Here is a 19,974-nt window from a genome sequence, read left to right as displayed (position 1 = left end):
TCATTCCTTGAAACAGGAATAGGAAAAGGAAGAGCAAATCTGGGCACCACCTAAACTATAGGACACATCACCAGATCAATACTTGAATAAATCTAAAGGATAAAAATTAATATATAAAGATTAAAATTCCAACAAACATTTACAGTTTGAATGATGATGACACATTTCCATGGGAGCTCAGTGGTTTGGTATAGGTTCTATAACAGCAGCACCTTTCAAGTCTAGAAGAAAAATTAAATTATGAATAAATTTTGACTTGATAAATCTGCTTTGCCTGTAAATTAAAGGAGCCACAAATATCATACAGATTAAATATGAAATAAATTAGTTATTTCAGTTTCTTAACATATGAGGCCATATCAGGTTTTTAAATTTGCATTTTAAAAGTGAGTCAAAAAGTATAACATCACTGAAATTTGGGTAACCTAATATTTTGGAACTCATTGGAAAAATTAACATAGTGTTCCACAACAGACTACATAATTATTAAACAAAACTTTAACAAGTGAATATATGGGTGTATTTCATAATATTTTCAGTGTCAAATTAATGTTTACTGTGCACAAGTTCTAGGAGATTCTGGTTTTTTCTAGAAAGTTACTTTTATACATCACCACTTTCTTTTATCAAATTCTGAGTTTCATGAAAAGCCCAACATATCAACTTGTAAGAATTTGTGTTTCATTCAAATCATAATCCAATATCTATGTTAATTACTCTGATTTAATTATGGCTTGTTTCCCTTTTCCAGAATATTTATGAATTATTCTTTGTGTAATCCCGAGGTACATTATTAATGCACATCAAAGGACAGTTTAGTTATAAATATTAATGACCTGCACAAAGTAATTTGGGGCATGAAATTTCATAACACAGTCAATTTTTGTCTTTAATTCCTCATATAGCTTGATTGTAAATGAGTTTCAATTAGATGTGAGTATTATTTTATTCTATTTTGATGGAAGGTTAGAAATTATAGTATCATAACAATCAAATTCTTTTAAAAATACAACATAATGTAATTCATAGCAGCTCTTGAAATTTCCATTTGGCTTTAAAATATATTTTCCTATAATAATCAAACACATAATGAATTTATGGGCTAGTGAATAATTGCTTTATAGCATTTACAAGAAATAATTTACATTATTGCTAGGAAGTAAGAATTTTTAAACATAAATTCAATTAGAACCTACTGTACCCCTTTTCTCTTAGTCTTGTAAAGACAGGTGTCTCTGATATAAATTTTTCAATATTTATTAAGGAAAGCCAGTATAAATTTTTAAGGGTATATAATTACTTAAGGTTACTTTACTCTCCAGTTTCCACGACTAATTATCAAGGTAGCTATTTATCTATTATGCTTCCAATAGTTTACAGCTATTTCTCAACTCTATTACACATCTTAACTCTGAACATGGAAGTTCATTCCAGAAAAGTCTATAAATATATATGGCTTATCATTTTACCATTTGGAGAACTAAAATTTAATGAGGACGCCAATAATTTAAAGAGCTCTGAGAGGGCTAGAAGTGAACTAAAATTTAGGAAATATTTACAATAAAGATTTCCAGATTCTGAATTAATTTTCCCCCAAGTAATTAATATGTGCTTAATGATAATAATGCATATTTGAAATTGTATTAAAGTTGTTACCATATGTCATTCCTTCCACAACAGAGCAGGAAAAATAAATATGAAGTTCATTATAAGAAGTAGCATTCACAGGGTGTTTATAATGCATTGGGCACTGTATTAAGCACTGTGCTACATGTTATCTTAATTCATCCATGTAATTAAACTATGTAGTGGATACTGGTGTTATATTCATTTGAGGAACCTGAGCTCTGTACGGGAGTTTGCCAATGGTCTCCAGAAGACCATGGATGCCTGGTCCCAAAGCCTGTTGCTCTTCACACACACACACACACACACACACACACACACAAACACACAATCTCTTCTCCCTATGCAAGATAGAGGTGGTGAAAACCAGAGATGTGTCCAGCCATAGCAGTGGATGCCTGATAGATGAAAGCAGGAGGATTCCAAGTTCTAACTCAGCCTGGGCAAATTAGTGACATAGCCAGACCCTGTCTCAAAATATAAAATAAAAAGAGTTAAGGATGTAGTTTAGTGTGAACACCCTGAGTTCACTCCCCAGGTCCACATTTAGAAAATATGCTGCATGGGATTCCTTCCATGCCTCTTCCAATCAGTGTGAAGATACTTAATCCTACATCATGAATGCTCTTCACCTCTGAAGTCCATAGTAACAAAGCATAACTCACATTCAGTAAGATACAATAAGGAAAATGTAGCCACTTTTTCTCACATATCTTTATTCTACTTTGAGTATATGATGCTTAGAACCTCTTAATGTCTAGCTATACTTTTCCACAGCTGGATACAGTCTCCTTGGTCAAGGGATACCGAGTCCTGAGATCAGGGAGAAATAGGCCCACCAGTGTAGAAGTTTTTCATTAGTCTTAGGAAGGTGTAGGGATCCAACTAGCTTTATGACTGCTATTTTCCTCTTTCTGCCTTTATAGAATGCTTATTAAATGTTAGAGTTAATAGTTGGAACAGCTTACAAAGGTTACCTTCTCAACAACTCCAACTCTAGGTAAAAATGCCCTTCTCAGTGTCTCTTATCAGAGTACAGATCATCCAGGAATAGGAGCCCAACTAACAGACAGAGAGGACCCTCTGGACTCACAGTAGCTCTAATTATCAGCCTCCTCAACCTGAGCCATAATTTCCCTCTGTGTTGTTTCCAACAACTGCACCCAGACAAATAGACCCTTTCAAGATCAACTCTTTAACTTTTGAGGAGAGCAGACCAGTTTCTTTTTATACTCAAGTGCTCCAACCAATTTCCAGTTATTCATATATTTCCCAATTGATACGAATAGCCAGAACTTCTGCCAGTTCTATCTACCTAATGTCAGTAATCTTCTTAACATGTACTTTGCCCCCAGAATTGCTCAGAATGCCATTGATGTCAACTAATGAGAATCAAGTATAACACCCCTTGGTCACCTGGACATCTTGCTTTTATGGATATATCCTAAGACTGTACTGGAATTTGGATAGATAATCACAGGCTAGGCATTGAGCTTACAAAGTACTTACCAGAGTCCATGTAAATGTGCAGATACTTGCTTTATTATGTATGTGGCACGTGTTACCAATAATCTAAGCAGCCTCAAGTTTATAGTTAAAACTTCTACTCAAAATTTATTTTCCCATATGTTATAGCAGAAATGACCAAAATCTGGCTTTTGTATAAAAACTAAGTTAATACATATTGAGCTCTTACTTTGCACACTGTGTTAACTACTTACATGTCTGATCTCCCAGTGGCTCCACTGAACAGGAATTATCTCATCATATCTATTTTTAGTTGAAGACATTAAGGTTTAGTGAGATTAAGTGAGCTACCCAAGGTCACAAAGCTGTATAGTAAATGACAAAACTAAGATTCAGATCTGGTGGTGTCAAAGCCATAGAGGCTCCACTAACCTTCCTCTTTCTATATTACATCTTTGTCGTCATCAAACTCATTCTGTTTTGCAGTTGCAGCTGCTTGGTTTCTCCTTGCCCATTAAGTCATTGTGTAGAACCTTCTGGATCCATTTGGAGATCTGCCAAGATCTTCTCTGATCCTCTAGGAATTGTCTGAAAATAGCAGAAAGCTAACTTGAGAACAACTGAAACACCAGTCTAAAATGAACACCTCACAGTTAATCCACACAAAACTAAATACAATAATTGTGAAGAGCATATAAGGAGGAGCTAGTATAATTAATGTTTTTTAATCCATAGAAAGTCCTATCCTGTACTATAGATATAAAAGATAAAATATCTCCATGATGAAATAAATGTTCTGCCTTTTTCCTCTTTTGTTTTTGCTCAGGTTTTGGTGAACCCCTGTCATTTGGCAGCCTGCTTTAAGACATTCACAGCATAGTGTCTGGGACTTGGTATTACCTCTCTAATGTTAGCAGTCTCTATCCCTACACTTGTGACTACACAGTAGTTATCAATAATATTACCAAGGAGGCTTTCTCCTTCCCATATGTTCAACAAGACAAACCCAACACTTACACTTACTCCTCTGGTTTGTGAGACCATGGTTCTGCTATGTAGGAGGTCCTCCTTTGTAGAGTATTTTTCCATTCTCTGTCTATAACTCCCCCATTTATTCTAGCAGCAGCACTCTGATGAGCCCAAAGAGGAGTCCTGCTCTGTGAATTCCTGGAGCACCTCCACTCTTTGCCCCACACCAAGCCTAAGTTTTAGAATTCCTATTCCTTCATATCCTTCCAAACAATTCTCTTTTGACCTAGAGTTAGTTTCTGTTGCTTGTATCCAAGCAATAATGGCTGATACAAATCTCCATTGTGCTATCTCTTGTGATCATTGCCTGAATCTCTTAAATAACATCATGTATACTGTACACCACCACATCTTCATCCATGAATGATTTGCAGCATGTGCAGAAAGAAAGTGAAAACTTAAACATGTTCATCAGTTTTATCATTTTGCTCAATTCAAGATAAATATAATATGAAATTTACCAGCTGTTTTAATAACGCACTATTTAGATTTTGTGTCTATTTATGATGGAGTGCACCAATAACCTGCTGTTCCTTTGGAAAATAGACACTCCTTTCTTGATCTACATTCTCATAAGAGCCACACATAGTTGAATTCTGACCTTATCATTAATTTATTCCTAACTCTGAAGAGAAAAGAGGTAGCCTGAAGGAAAGAAAGGGCTATAACATATCCCATTGTAAGTAACGGGAGAAGTTACAAAAAACCTTTACTCAGAATATCAAAAGAAAGGAGTGGAAAGTAAGATTTTATTACCTCTTATTTAATTTGCTCCAAACATCCTAAAACTATTATGCATATCCAAGAAGGCTGAATTTTTTTCTATTGTAATAACCATTGCCTAGTTACAAAGCCCAAAGCAAACCTTTAAATCATTTTCCTAATGGTTTTACCACCCTCTACCTCTGAGATTGTAGTTACTTCACCCTAAGTTCACCCTAAATGAAAGGTGAGTTACTACCAGATATCATAGCCAGAGGCCCCAAAATCCCTAGGATTGGTAAAAGTGAAAATGTAGCTAGCACTGTATTTATGCATGTCAGAATGTTTATATGCATTCGGGACTGTTTCTTCCCTGGGAGAGAAGTGTCAACACCAGAAATGTATTTTATTAACTCAGTGTGATCTGGTTTTCATCTTTTCTTTCACACCTGAAACACCTGCTGCCAGTTTATATCTCTACTGCCACACATGGGAAACCCTTGCCATTTACAGAATTCAAGAAAGTTGTAACCATGGTCCTATAAAATTAGCCTTATTTTACCCACTCAAATATTTTCTGCCTCATTTGTGTAACTTTGGAAGGAATATAGCATAAGCGTATTGCAGTATAAGACAATTAGTAATACCATGGACCAACAAGAGACATCATGTGATTTTATGCTTCTTTCACCTCCAACACATTAGGTTTAAGCTCTAGAATATGAGCTATGGCTGTCTTTATCTTTATGCCACCAAAGAAACTCATAAAGATAAAGAATGATAGCATCTGAAAAAGAGTGAGTGTTTCCAAACCTACCTGTCATTTCAAATGGCAAATGGAACGGAGACTCAGACTAGAATGGAAGCCAGCAGACAGAATAGAATTGAGGAAAATCTGATTTCCCTCATTTCCTAAAGAGAATGGTTTTAATATTGTGTGGTCTTATGTTCATTACAAAAGAAATTAGAACAATTCGCTTTCGTGTACCAAAGGGGAGGAAAGGGGGAATAGAGGAGTTGAGGGTATAATGAGACCAGAAAGGAAATTTAGGAAGATATATGACAGACAGTCCATGAACCAAAGGATGAAAACACCACTTTCTGTCCCTGTATATCCCAGCAGCCTGTGTTCTTGCTAGTGAACTCTGGTGGCAAATGTGACTGTTTACTTAGGCCACATTTTTTAAACAGTCTTGGCCTATGAGACTTTCTCTTTCAGAGAACTGGAACAAATCTGAGGTTGGAAGACATTAAGAGACACAGCACATTGTATACCCTTTATCATTGTATCATTAAAAATTACAAAGGCTAGAAACTACCCATTCTTTTCCCCAAGACAGACTTAAAATCTGCAACACCAACAAAAATTTCTTAGAGCAGGAGAAACAATATTTAAAGGGTATTTGAGACTGTTGACCAAAATCCAGCCCCTTCTTATTTTTCTAAATAAAATAAGAAATAATATATAGAGCAACTGGACACATTTTGGTGAGTAAATGGTGGCTCTTGAAAAATTAAATATCTTTTTCCAGCTCCTCACTGTTTTGGGATCTCAGTCCAATGTCACCTCATAAAGCTCTTGTTTATGTTAAATAGCAACCCTCAGCACCTCTTTATTACCTCCTCACCCACTTTTCATTTCTTCATTATGCTTGCATATCATCGGTCTCCTCTCCTTGGATTGTTAGCTTCATAAGAGCTGACATCTTCTTTGCTTATTCACCATTTTACTGCTAATGCTAGAAATAGTGCCTGACACAATAGTTGCTCGGTAAATATTTATTAAATGAATACATACATTTATAAACCTATAAGAAATATATGCACCTGCTCTCAAAATTTTTTTCACAAGAATGTTCTTCACATCTTTATTCAGAAGAGCCCAAAACCAGAAAATAAACTAAATGTCCATCAACAAACAGGAGAACAAATACACAAACTATTTGAACTTTCAAACATTAGAGTAATATTTAAAGCATTTTAAGCAGGCAAAGAACTGGAATGTTTTAATTGATATATCTCTCACATATCAATGATTTCCTTCACTTCAGCATACATGTTTTTAAATAATAATGTACATGCAGATCACATTTCTACAATGACGCCTTAGCAGCATTTGGTCCAACCATCTCATCAATGTGAAGCGTCTTACCAGACTTATGCAGGTACTGGTGAGAATAAAGACAAGAACAAAGGGTTCCTGGCTCCTAATTCAGTGCTTCTCGGCGGTGTGTGTTCTCCTGCCTACTCCGTGAGGCAAAACAACTTAATGAAAAGAGCCCTGGAATCAGCTGTGTGACCTTCGTGTGACCTCCTGCTCTCTGAACCTCCGTGCCCCTTCTGTATAGAGATGTAAAAGCACTATTTGAGAGACTTGATTGAAGGGTGTGTTAGATAATTCAAGAATGAGCGTGATAGTAAGCATTCTGAGAATATTAGAGTCATGATGAAAAGCAAACATGCTATATCCTTGAAAAGAAGGTTCTACTTAAAATGAAGATGGGAACTGAGTCACAGCCAATTTATAAAAGTTAGTAGTATCTGCAGAAGACCAGAAAATTCTGTGACATTTTATGTGAAAGTTAAATGTATTTAAATGTCAGCTTTTATTGTCCCTTTCCAAGAAAATTTCCCAGCTTCTTCTAAAAGCAAAATAAGCCAATAAATATTGCATTTTATATTCTAACTGTAGAACGCAGTTTATTTCTATACCGAACTAATATATGTGTGCTTTAAAAATCATACAAGGGCTGAACCAACACTGCCATCCCTATAACAAAACCACTTTCTACATCCTGCCAGATCTGACTTCTAAGAATTTGTTTTGTTAAACAAATTTCTATCTATGCTCATACTTTTTCCTTCTATTATCTTTATCCAGTTATAGGATTAGCACAATGTTGATTTCCTAAAATGAGGGGAGAAATGTTCCTTCTTTTTTCTGCTTTAGTTTTTTGATATAATTTATCAGTTAAAATGTTCATGAGCCTGCTGTTGTCATATAGGCAGGTTTTCAAGCTAGTAATATACTTTCTTTAATAGGTGCTATTCAAATTTTATATTTCCTCCAGAGTTAGTTTCATTAATTTGTCTTCCAAGTTACTTCTTAGAAGTTGTCAAATTTATTTCAAAACAGATTTTTGAAATATGCTTTCTATATCCTTTTAAATTCTGTAAAATCTGTGGTAATGTCTCCTAGATCTTGATATTGTAATTTTTAAAAATGTATAATTGATATTATGTAACAGGAAGAAAAGGTCTAAAGGAGCAGGGAAAGTGGGAGGGGTAGGGGAAAGGATAAAAGCGAAAAGAAAAAATATGAGAAAATGAAAAAAATGGAAACAATGTCTGTAAATAGGGAAGGATGGAGAGGGTGAAGGGAGGGCAAGGGAAGGGGAAAAAAAATAAGAACCAAGGTACTCATGTAATGGTACAAGATCCCAATGATGACTGTAACTGTATTTTATATCAAAAATGTACCAATAAAGTTAATGGGGAAAATAAATAAATAAATAAATAAATAAATAAAAATCATACGAGGTTACCTGTTGATTTTTGGCATTTTGAAGAGTTGCTTTAAAGTTCTGATACATGTATTTTCTGTACAAAGGTGAATGGTATAGTTTTAGACAAAATCATTAAAATTTTTATTCTATATTTTAATCAAGCCATTTGACTTACATGTTTCAAAAAGTGAAGGCTATTTGGCTGAGCTAAATATGTGAAATTAATAGGGCATAGCAAAACACTTTTAAAATGCCACCCAAATAAAACAGATATACGCATATATAATTATATAAAACTGTTAAGTGGAAGTCAACAGCAATGCCCTCACAACATGCATTCCAGTTTTTCATAAAATCATTGACTGAAGGTGCTCCCATTTCTTCATTCCTACTAGCTCTCGAATCGTCCTTTGTTTTTACTAAAGAAAATCTAAAATTGATTGGTACGCAGGCCAGTCTTTGATGTTAAAACATCAGACACGATGTTGCATTATTGTATGACCTCCCCTTGGAGTCCAGAGCAGGGGTGGAGAGGAGTGGACTAAAATCTCTGCACAGACCAAGGGGCATCACCAGACACGGGTGGTCCTATGATTGTGCTACATCAATCATTAAGAGCCAAGTGCTTTTCTTGTCAGAGGACAATTTGATGGTGGTGACAGTTTTTTATTTCCTCTGTTGTTTCTGAAAAGAAATAGGAAATATGCTATTTAAATTCTAAGGCAACTAAAATAGAGGCATTTTGCGGCAGATGGGATTTTTATGAGCTGTTTGTCACCATATACCAGTCTTGTTAAGAAGCAATCGTTTTCTGCTTCATTACACTAAGATAGCTCTGTTTAGGTTTCCGCTCAGCTGTGAAATGATTTTAAAACTTCTGTAAGGAATAGACATGGGGTTTTTTATATATAATAAAAAATTGTTAGCAAAAAATGTACTAAAACATAAAAAAGTGGTCAAGTGCACTATTTTTGTGTTGGGGAAATAGAGATATGCTGAATCTTCTACTTATGTTTAATCTGCTCATCTATGCCAACAGAGAAAACTACATAATATCTTATTTTCTTCGCCTAAAAAAGGCAAGAGTTTCTTCTATGTTTTTACAGGTCTTCCTGACATATACCATATAAATAGAATGGGATAAGTTTTTGAGTGAGGAGAAATTTCAGTTTAAAATATATAAAAAGAAAAACAAATTTAGTAAATGCAAAAAATACATCGAGTTGTTTAATAGCTTTGCTTTCTTCGGAATTGGTCTACTTTTAGACTTCTTTTTATATTTGGCTGTGCTTTTAAAGGATCAGCTTTGGGACTAGGGGAAGCCTAAGCTTATTATTTTAAAGATTATAAATTTATGATGTCACTTTTGTTGGCTTTAATCCATCTATAACATAACTCAGGGCATCAGAAGATCTTAGTCAAAGTCTGGCACTACCACTTACTTACCGGCCTTAGGTACATTAATTAACCTTTCTAAGGCCCATTTTCTTCATCTATAAAAAGATCGTTAATAATGCAAATCTTGCAGTATTGGTTACCTGTTGCACCAATAATGCTGTACAACAAATAACCACAAAACCTCAATGGCAGACAACAGCTAACATTTACTTAGCTCGTAAGTCAGCTAAGCGATGAGGTTCAGATGATTGAGACCGGGTGCAATGAGGTATAGCTGTGCACCCTCCTATGCTTGTAGAGTGACTGGTCCTTCATGTCTGGGGTTTGGCTCTCACAAGGTGTGGCTTTCTGTTGGCTGAGCTAAGATGACCTTGGCTCATACAATTGGGATAATCTTGTCTTGCTTCAGGAGTCTCGCATCCTCCAGCTGGCTAGCCTGGGCTCATTCTCTTGAAATAATAAAGATGCTAAGAGAAAACAACCTCAGACACACAAGATTTGTTTTCAAGTCTTTGCTTACAGCACATTTGCTTGTATTCAATTGACCAAAACAATCATATGGCCTAAAACAGAGTCAACACAGATGCACGGCAAAGAATGAAGAATTGTGCCATTAATGCCACCAGCCTGCACACCTGTTCATTGCTGTGAAGACTGAGATATCTGTGAGGATTTCTGAAATCACCAAGATAACAGTTGGCATTCAGGAGGCACTCATTAAGTATCTATTTTCTTCCTTTCTGTATGTGTTCCATCTCTTTAAGCCCCACCTCAATTAATCTCCTGAGAACTTTATTTGTTCAAGGGTCTAAATTAAAATAAATGTCATATACAAGACTGGTAGTTTTCCTTCCTTCTCAGGATATTCACTCAGGGAAACAAGAAATCACCTGACCCCCTTCATTAAACATTTTATCCAAAGCCTGGAGAAAAGAAATACGAGTTTTATACTGAAATGCACACAGATATTGTACGGTCTTCTTTGTGCTCCACTGAAAAGGGGAAACATGTAACATAGTAGCTCTGCTCTGCTTTTCAGCAAGAGAGTACTTCAGGGGGAATCTGTAACAAGCTTGAGAGATGAACCCCTAAGTTTGGGCCTGTTTTGTGGGGATAAATGTTTCTTCTACACCCACTGCTTCTCACTCTTTCTCCCCCAAATCCAAGGTTTAACCTAGTAAAATTGACTTTGAAACAAAGGTAGTCACCCACAGAGGAAAAGCACTCCCAGATTTCTCATGCAAGAAAATGAAGTTTGACTACATTGGAGCAGGATTCTGGAGAGGACTTATTCAGAGGACAGTGGAGCATGGTTTTTATCTCAGGAAGCAGGGGCAACCTCACCAAAGCAAGGCATGCACTCCCTTGTGTAGGGTCCTGTTGTGGGGGTGTCAGAAACCCCAAATGGAGCTGGAGAGACTGTCTCCAACCATTCCACCATATGCAACACCTGCTTAAGCCAGATCCTTTCACCCTTGGAGTGAAAAGTAGGTCCATGAACAAAATAATCCACAGAGCAAAGAATAAGAAACCTTTCTGGATTTGGCACAGCCCGGGGAACCCCTTCCCACTCTCTTCATTCCTCTCCTAAGCCCTTTTAAAGGCTTTCTTTTATCATTAACATTCTTGTAAATTCTGCATTCTACTGCACAAGGCACCCTACTTTTCCCAATGATACAAATATTCTTTTTCTTTCCAAGAGAAAAAAAAAAAACAGGAAAGCACTAGGAAAAAACACATAACAATTATGGTTTTCCTGGGTGCCAGAATAAGCAGTAAAGTCTGAAGCCAGCATAAAAGAACAAAATCAACTTGAGGAAAGCAGGAAGAAAAGATTAAATGATAAAAAAATTATAAGCTTACTAATCAGCACACAGCTAACAAGATTTATATACAAATTTATAACCTACTCACTGAAAAGAAAACTGAAAGAGAGGAATGTCGACAACCATGGAAGAAACTCAGTCTGCTACCTATGCTGATGGACTCAGTGCCTCCTGCATCATACCTCTCTAGACACTCAAGGAGGTGGGCAGCACAAGAGAGAACCATGGCTCACAGAGTAAAAGAGCCTTATTATTATGAAATATTATTCTAATTATTATTCTCAAGGAGATTAGTATTCTCAGCAGATTATAAAAAGAAAAAGAAACAATGAGGAACAAAAAAGGATTCTAGGTTGCCAGGCACCTTGGCTCATGCCTGTAGTTCCAACACTCGGGAGGCTGAAGCAGGAGGAATACAGCAAGTTCGAGCCCAGCCTAAGCTACATAATGAGTTCAAGGCCAGCCTGAACTACATAGCAATACCCTGTTAAAAGAAAAAAAAGGATTCTAGGATATATACATTGCTCTCTATAAAGAGAGATCTTAATCTGGTAACCAACACTATTGACAGAAAGTTACCTCTGAGAACCGAAATAAGATTGGTAGACTGAGCAATACATAAAGCAGAGCTCTCACTGTTACTGTAGTGTATAAGAACACAGGATCTTCTATAGCAAAACTGTCACTGTCCACACCCCAGAACTTTGAGCAATTTATTTAATTTCTCTGTGCCTCTATTTCCTCACCCATAAATATAAAGCTATTTGTATTACCTAGTTCATAAGACTGTGTTGAGGCTTAAATGAGTTAAATCACTCAACAAAGCTTAGCACAGAAATATTAGCCAAAAAAATGAGTGTGTGTTTATATGTACAAATACATTTATTGCTACAATCGTTTCATAAAAATGAAATTTTCACAGCAGTTTAAATTATTGACCTCAATTCTTTAAAATTCCCTGTTTCACCTCTTTTTGCCATTAACTATGTGGCTTCTCCCACTTTTACTATTCCTGCTCCTTGACTTTTGGCTCAGTTATATGATTTCCTTTGGTCAGTGGAATGTTAGCAGATTTTTTACAAGCAGTAGTTTGAAAAATGAGTGTGTGATTGCTCTTATTCTCCCAGGTTTCTGCCACAGCCATTATAAAAGCTGCTGGTTACTTCAAATACCTTGAGAAAATAATCCAAAAATTCATTTGGAACAAGAAGAGACCCAAAATAGCAAAAACAATTCTAGGCAACAGAGACATGGCAGGAGGTATCACAACCCCCAACTTGAAACTACACTACAAAGCTACTGTGATAAAAACAGCATGGTACTGGCAAAGAAACAGACCTGAGGACCAGTGGAACAGATTAGAAGATGCAGAAACAACTTCAGACACACTCAGTCACCTTATCTTTGACAAAGGAGCCAAACACCCTCAGTGGAGGGAAGATAGCCTCTTTAATAAATGGTGCTGGAAAAATTGGATTTCAACTTGCCAAAGATTAAAACTAGACCTGTATCTCTCACTATGCACTAAACTAAAATTGAAATGGATTAAAGATCTAAATATTAAAACAGAAACACTAAACCAGCTGGAACAAAGATTAGGTAGAACTCTTGAAGACATTGGTGTAGGAAAAGATTTTATGAACAAAACCTCAGTTGCCCTTCAACCAGCACAAACGATCAACAAATGGGATCTCTTTTTACTAAAAAGCTTCTACACAGCAGGAGAAACCACCAACAGTGTGAAGAGACAATCCACAATGTGGGAAAAAAATTTTGCCTGCTGTTCCTCAGACAAAGGCCTACTATCTCCAATCTATAAAGAACTGAAAAAAATCAGACCTCCCAAATTTTAAGACCCAATCTAAAAATGGGCATATGAAATGAACAGACACTTCTCAAAGAAATAGACATAGCAAATAAATATATGAAAAAATGTTCCACATCACTGGTCATTCAAGAGATGCAAATGAAAACAACGCTCAGATTCCACCTCACCCCAGAAAGAATGGCTGCTGTCATGAAATTGACCAATGAAAATGTTGGTGGAGCTGTGGGGAAAGAGGAACACTGCTCCACTGTTGGTGGGAGTGTAGACTGGTGCAACCACTGTGGAAATCAGTATGGAGATACCTCAAGGAACAAAGACTGGAAGTCCCATTTGATCCAGCTATTCCTCTGCTGGATATGTTCCCCCAAAGAATTAAAAGAATTGGGGCAGGAGATTTAGCTCAGTGGCACCGTGCCTGCTTCACAAGCTCAAGATCCTGAGTTAGATCCCCAGTAGCAAAAAATTTAAAAATGAAAAAATAAAATAAAAGAATCATACCACAGTGATATATATTCACCCATGTTCACAGCAGCATAATTTGTAATAGCTAAAATTTGGAAGCAGCCCAATTGCCCATCAACTGGTGACTGGATAAAGAAAATTTGTGGTTTTTTATAAAATGGAGTACTACTCAGCCATAAAAAATGAGAAATTAGAGACATTTATAGCTAAATGGATACACACTGAGGCAAGACTCATAAGTGAAATAAATAGGACATACATGTGCCCTAGAGAAACCAAATAGTTTCTCTAGTGTGAGGAACTGAAAGTGTAATTAAAGACTAAAAGGTATAATAGATAATGTGAAATAGGAAGAAAAGAGGCAAAGGGGAAGGGGTAGTGGGAGGGGTAGGGGAAAGGAAAGAAGGGAATGGAATTAATATGAGAAAATGAAAAAATGGAAACACAGTCTTTGTAAATAGGGAGGGATGGAGGGGTTGAAGGGAGAGCAGGGGAATGGGGAAAAAATAAGAACCAAGAGAGATTATGTAAAGGTGCAAATTTCCAACGATGAATGTCATTATATTGTATATCTAAAATGCACCAATAAAATTAATTTTTTAAAAAGATATCAAATACTAAAAATAAGAGTAAAAAAATAAGTCAAATATGTGAAGTATTAGGTTCTACAGAAAGAAAGAAGAAGAAGGAGGAGGAGGAGAAGGAGAAAAAGAAGAGGAAGAAGAAGGAGAAGGAGAAGAAGAAAGAAGGAGAGGGAAAGGGAGAGGGAGAAGAAGAAGAAGGAGAAGAAAGAGAGAGAAAGAAGGAAAGGAAGGGAGGAAGGAAGGAAGGAAGGAAGGAAGGAAGGAAGGAAGGAAGGAAGGAAGGAAGGCAGGCAGGCTGCTAGTTATGGACTGAATGTTTATGTCTACCCAAAATCTGTATGTTGAAGCCTTAAATCTCAATGAGATGGTGTTTGGGAGCTAATTGGGGTCAGATGAGGTCATGATGGTAGGGACTGATGAGACTAATACCCTTATCAGAAGAGACATCAGAGGACTAATTTTTTTCTTCCCTAGAGCTACACTGAGGAAAGGTCCTGTAAGCACATAAACACAGCAAGAAGGCCACCATTGCAAACACAGGGAAGAGTTCTCATCAAAACCCAATCATACTGGTGCCCTGGTCTCAGACTTCCAGAATCCAGGGTGTGAGAAAATAAAATTCTGTTGCTTAAGCCACACAGTCTATGGTATTCTGTTATGGCAGCACAAGTTGATACACTGTCCATTCACCTTAGGCTCCAAAATAAATATTCATGGAGCCATCTGATGCCAACTCAGTGAGCAGCAAAATCCAGTTAGACCCACAGTGTCAAGCAGAGCTCCAAGCAAGCCACACTGAAACTGGATAGAACACAGTCAATATGCACTTTCATAAGCAAAACTAAATGAATTTCATTATATGTCACTGAGTTTGGGGGTAATTTGTTATGCAGTATTGTTTTGATAATAGCGAACTGATACAATTTAATTTGTGCATGTTTTAAATAAAAGATTATAATTATATATACAAAGTGTTTACCTTTAAATTGCAGAATTATAGTTTTTTTGAATTTATGTTTCCCAAGTATACTACAATTAAAATTACAAGGAAATGTTATTTCAAAAGTAAAATATAAAAAGCTTAAGTGTTTGGGGAGCTAAAGATATAAGGAGGAAATGCAATAAAAACTTTTATACAGTCTTGAGTTCCAAAATGCAGTATAGAGTATTTAAGAATTTTTAAAATAAATAAAGCTAACAAATATATTACTTTATACAGCTATTATAGATTCTTAGATTTTTAAATTTTCTTTCACTTTATCTCTTTTTGGGGCATCTTTACTAGAAAATGAACAAAGGGAAGAAATAATTTGATGTTGCCTCTTTCTATTAATAAGATTTAGGGGAGGGTTCTAAGTCAGGAGTAAATAATTCAGTTTTGATCTGTCATGACAACAGAAATCCGAACTACCAAAACTGAAGTTTGGCTTAAACTGTTGGCCAACTTGAGACTGCAAGATCATGAGTAGATGTACCTCATTTAGGTCTTTATCACACAGCAAGAAACAAGTTCATACCAAGTTCATACGTGCATCTAGAGACTGTTACCACTCTACACAAAGCAATCCTGAAAGTTTCAAGTAGCTGCAATTATGTAAATCTAGTACATTTGGAATACTCTTGGGTAGTCTGCATTTTAAATAAGCCTACAGTAAATCTTCTTACATAGTAAAAATCAACTCTTAATTCACCACTTTGTAAAGTCAGATTTTGATATGTGACATGCTGGAAGTGGGGTAAATCTATAATTCTCCTACAGAGGTGTGCTCCCTGGAAATGTTGAGACTCACAGCTACATGAGATCTGCATCCACATGGCTCACGGCTAGCAAGTGCAATTTTACCTAGCTAAGGGGAGAGGTGGTACCCTCCTGTCGTCCCAGTTCATACAGAGACTCACACATGCCTACAGATAACCACACAGACACTTCTGTTTCTCTGTGCCTCGCACACCTGAAACCAAATCCTATAGCAGGAAATTAACCTTACTCTGCTCAGAACCCTGCAACTCTTTTCTTTTTAAAAACTGTTTTCATTCTTACTCTTAAGTTTCTATTTTCAATTATTTAAAAAAATCAAGGCCTTTACCAAAGCCAAATCACTTCCATTAAAAATGAAACAAGAAAAAATCAGTTTGTAATATCAGTTTGAAGATTAGGTATCTGACCAAGCTGCTAAAATATATTGTGTATGTGTACAATATCCTTAAAAATAGGATACAATAAAAGTCACTTAAGTCAAAAGCCCTAGCCAATGTAAATCACTGCATTAATTCAGTAAAACAACACCTTCTGAAGGCTAATCTGAGATAGATAATTCAAGAAGGGAGAAATGTCAGTAAAAAAAAAAGGGATCCAAGGTGACAGTGAAGAAAATAGACAAAGACAAAGCATCGCATATTGTAAAGGCTGAGAATAGCTCTTTGATGATTTAGAATCCCACCATTGTAGATAAGTATGGCTATTTGGTAACTGCTATGCGGGAAAATGTCATTAGGCCTCTGTAATATATGTGCAGTGATTTTTTTTAAAATTTTACTGTAGCTAGTTTTTACATGAAAAAAATTTAACTCAGAATAAGATTGACTTAAAATTTGTATCTCGTACTATAAGGAAAATGATGCCTTTGTGTGCTGACCTTGATTTTTAATGTTGCCCTTAAAAAATTCATTCTGGGAAGGAAGAGACCTGAAGGAATTTCTTCTAGCATATTAATAACTCTCATCAAGCCAATTAGGTCATGACTGAAGCAAGTTAAAAGCACCTCCATCTCCAGAATATATGGAAATTTTAAAAGAAGTTTTCAGTAGTACATTTTGTAGAACATCCTCAAGTGTGAGTCATGTCTCACTTACCCTGAGAGAGTGGGCTCTTTCGGACCTTTCAGAGATTCAGGAGGCCAGGGTCACCTTCTATCCTCATGCATCTCTTCTGGGCCCTTCTGGTAAGGAATGACATGGTCATAAGTGTCTTAGGAAATGATTCAAATAACAATGTAAAGATAATAAGGTCCTGAACTAGAGCAATGTTCTAGGGAATAGCAAAGAGAATGAGGCAAGAAATCTTGAACAGGCAAAATGAATGTAATTTTATGAGTATTTCAATGAAGAAAATAAGGAAGATGACAATAAAATTTCTAGGTTGGGCTAATAAAAAGAACAGTAGAATCATAAAACTGAAGATACAGAACAAGGGGGAGGAAAATCAGGATTACAAGAAGAAATTAATTCATGTTAGGCATGTTGTATTTCAAAGACTTTTTTAGGACATAAACAATTAGAAATTCAGATCCTTAGTTTTAGAGAGAAAAATAAGTTCTGAAGAATAAGATCTGGGAGCCATGTATATCGTGCCATTAAGTTCAACCCAGGGAAGCAGAGGTGAGGATCCCTTAGGGAAAGATCCAGGACAAGAGCTGAAAAGAGAAGTTGGGGAATTCCTTAATACAGTGAGCAGGCAGGAGAGGATAAGTCACTCATTCATTCATCTAACAAACAATTTGAACTAAGCAATTTTTATCTATTTATAGAATTTGCCTCTTGTAAAAGTGGTAAGGATGAAAAAGGAGAGCATTGGTGAACATCTGGATGACATAAGTGGATGTAATAAGTGTAATAGAGACTTTGTCAGAGGTCTCTCCACAGAGTTGACTAAAAACAACTTTGAGTGCAAGGGTGAAGGAAGTGGGTGGGCTTAGCAGACAGCGTTACTCCTCTCTGTTAGCACTCTATCACAACTTTTCCTCACCCCCTCTCTCACTCTAATTCTTTCTTCTAGAGGCCAGCATGATTAACGTTATGTGTCAAATTGCTTAGGCCACTGTATTCTGATATTCAGTCAAACATGTCTGTATGATGTTATGAAAGTATTTTAAATGCAAATAACATTAAAATTAGTAGAGCAAGTAAAGCATATTATGCCCATCATGTGAGTGGGCCTAATCTAATTAATTGAAGGTTCTAAGAAAAAGACTCACATCCTTCATAGGAGAGAGAATTCAGACAGTATACTACCTTCACACACAAACTGACATCAACTCATCCCTGGATCATCAGCCTGCCAGCCTACCCTCCACAATTTATTTATGCTGTTGACTGTTTCTCAGGAGAACCCTGCCACTACTGTCAGCAAAACTTACATCAAAACAAGAGGCATCGTTTAACTAGAGTAGAATAGTTACCTATTTAGCACCATATGACCCTGTATAGAACAATAAAACCAGTAAACACAAAGGACCAAGGCTGTAAACATACACATAATACAAACATCTATGAAAATGTGTTTGTGTCTTCCTTCTTGGCCTAAGGGAAGTTTCTTGTTTTTCTTTACACCTTCCTACTCCCCTAGCATAACTCCCTTCTCTTTCTCATCCATCATTGTGGCTTAATTCTGACATATCTTGTGTCTTCTATCTGTCTCTCCATGTATTTGAATGCCCAACTGCAGAGAAGCTATTCTCAGTGCTTTTTTCTGCCTCTCTATGTCTCTATTCATGCCTCATTCCTTGCTCCTGTTCCTTATTCTACATATATGTTGGGCCTAACATGCACCCAAGGCCATGGTGTACCATTAACACATGTGAAGCCTATACAAGTCTGCCAGAAAATCTGTTGGATGAGGTGCTGCTGCTCATCCAGCTACAAGAAAGGTATAATATCACATAGTCAATGTCAGTACAAACTTTAGTATTAAAAATTCAGAGTGCCACCATGGCCCAGGATAAAGGAACTTCAAAAATATATTAGATACAGGTAATCTTGAGAAAGTTGTATTGCTCTGGAAACATACATAATTTCCTAGAGTAAAATCTCCTTTTTATGAGCAAAAGCATAAATTCTCATTTCTGTCAATTGTTCAGGATTATCAGGTCAGAAAAACTCCTTTAAATAAACATTCATAATGTTTCCATCATATTCAGTTTGAAGAGCTATTCCAATTCAAATGTATGCCTTATAACTTTGCAAAGCATGTTTTTATCATTATTGTACTTGTGTTTTTACCACAGAAGCTCATCATTGTTGATCTATGGTATCTTTCTTGCCGTCAAATTATTTGCTGCATCTATCTAATCCTTTTGCTCTCTGTATAATATTTCAATTTAGAAAGAAATATCAATATGCAGTCTCTTGTGCTGAGAATACTTATATAGTAAAAAAATCTAATGGCATAGTCAATCACCTTATTATTGTTTCCAGTATATCTTAATACAATGGTAAATGCCTGAAAATGCTAAAGTCCTGAGGGAAAAAATCAAGGTCATCCACAGGGGATTTATATATACTGATTATTACCAAGTTCATGTTTTTCAATTTAATCACTCCCTATGACCCATTTGCCCTTAGGATATGACTGTTGAAACAAAATTATTTCACTTACATCCGTGTTAATGGGAACTATAATTCTAGTCAGCAGCCCTTTGTGTTACAAAAGACTACACTTCCCACTAATCACTCACAATGTTTAGAAATGCGTTATAGTTCAAATAAAATTTATCTTGTAAGGTAATAGAGCATGTGACCCTTTTATGATAAAACATAATTTTAGGGTG

This window comes from Heterocephalus glaber, unplaced genomic scaffold (genome assembly GCF_053883595.1).
Source record: "Heterocephalus glaber isolate CG9 unplaced genomic scaffold, H.glaber_assembly_v1.0 deba00001569, whole genome shotgun sequence".
Lineage (NCBI taxonomy): Eukaryota > Metazoa > Chordata > Mammalia > Rodentia > Bathyergidae > Heterocephalus > Heterocephalus glaber.
The sequence above is the reverse complement of the archived record's forward strand: the minus strand, read 5'-3'. Positions refer to the sequence as shown.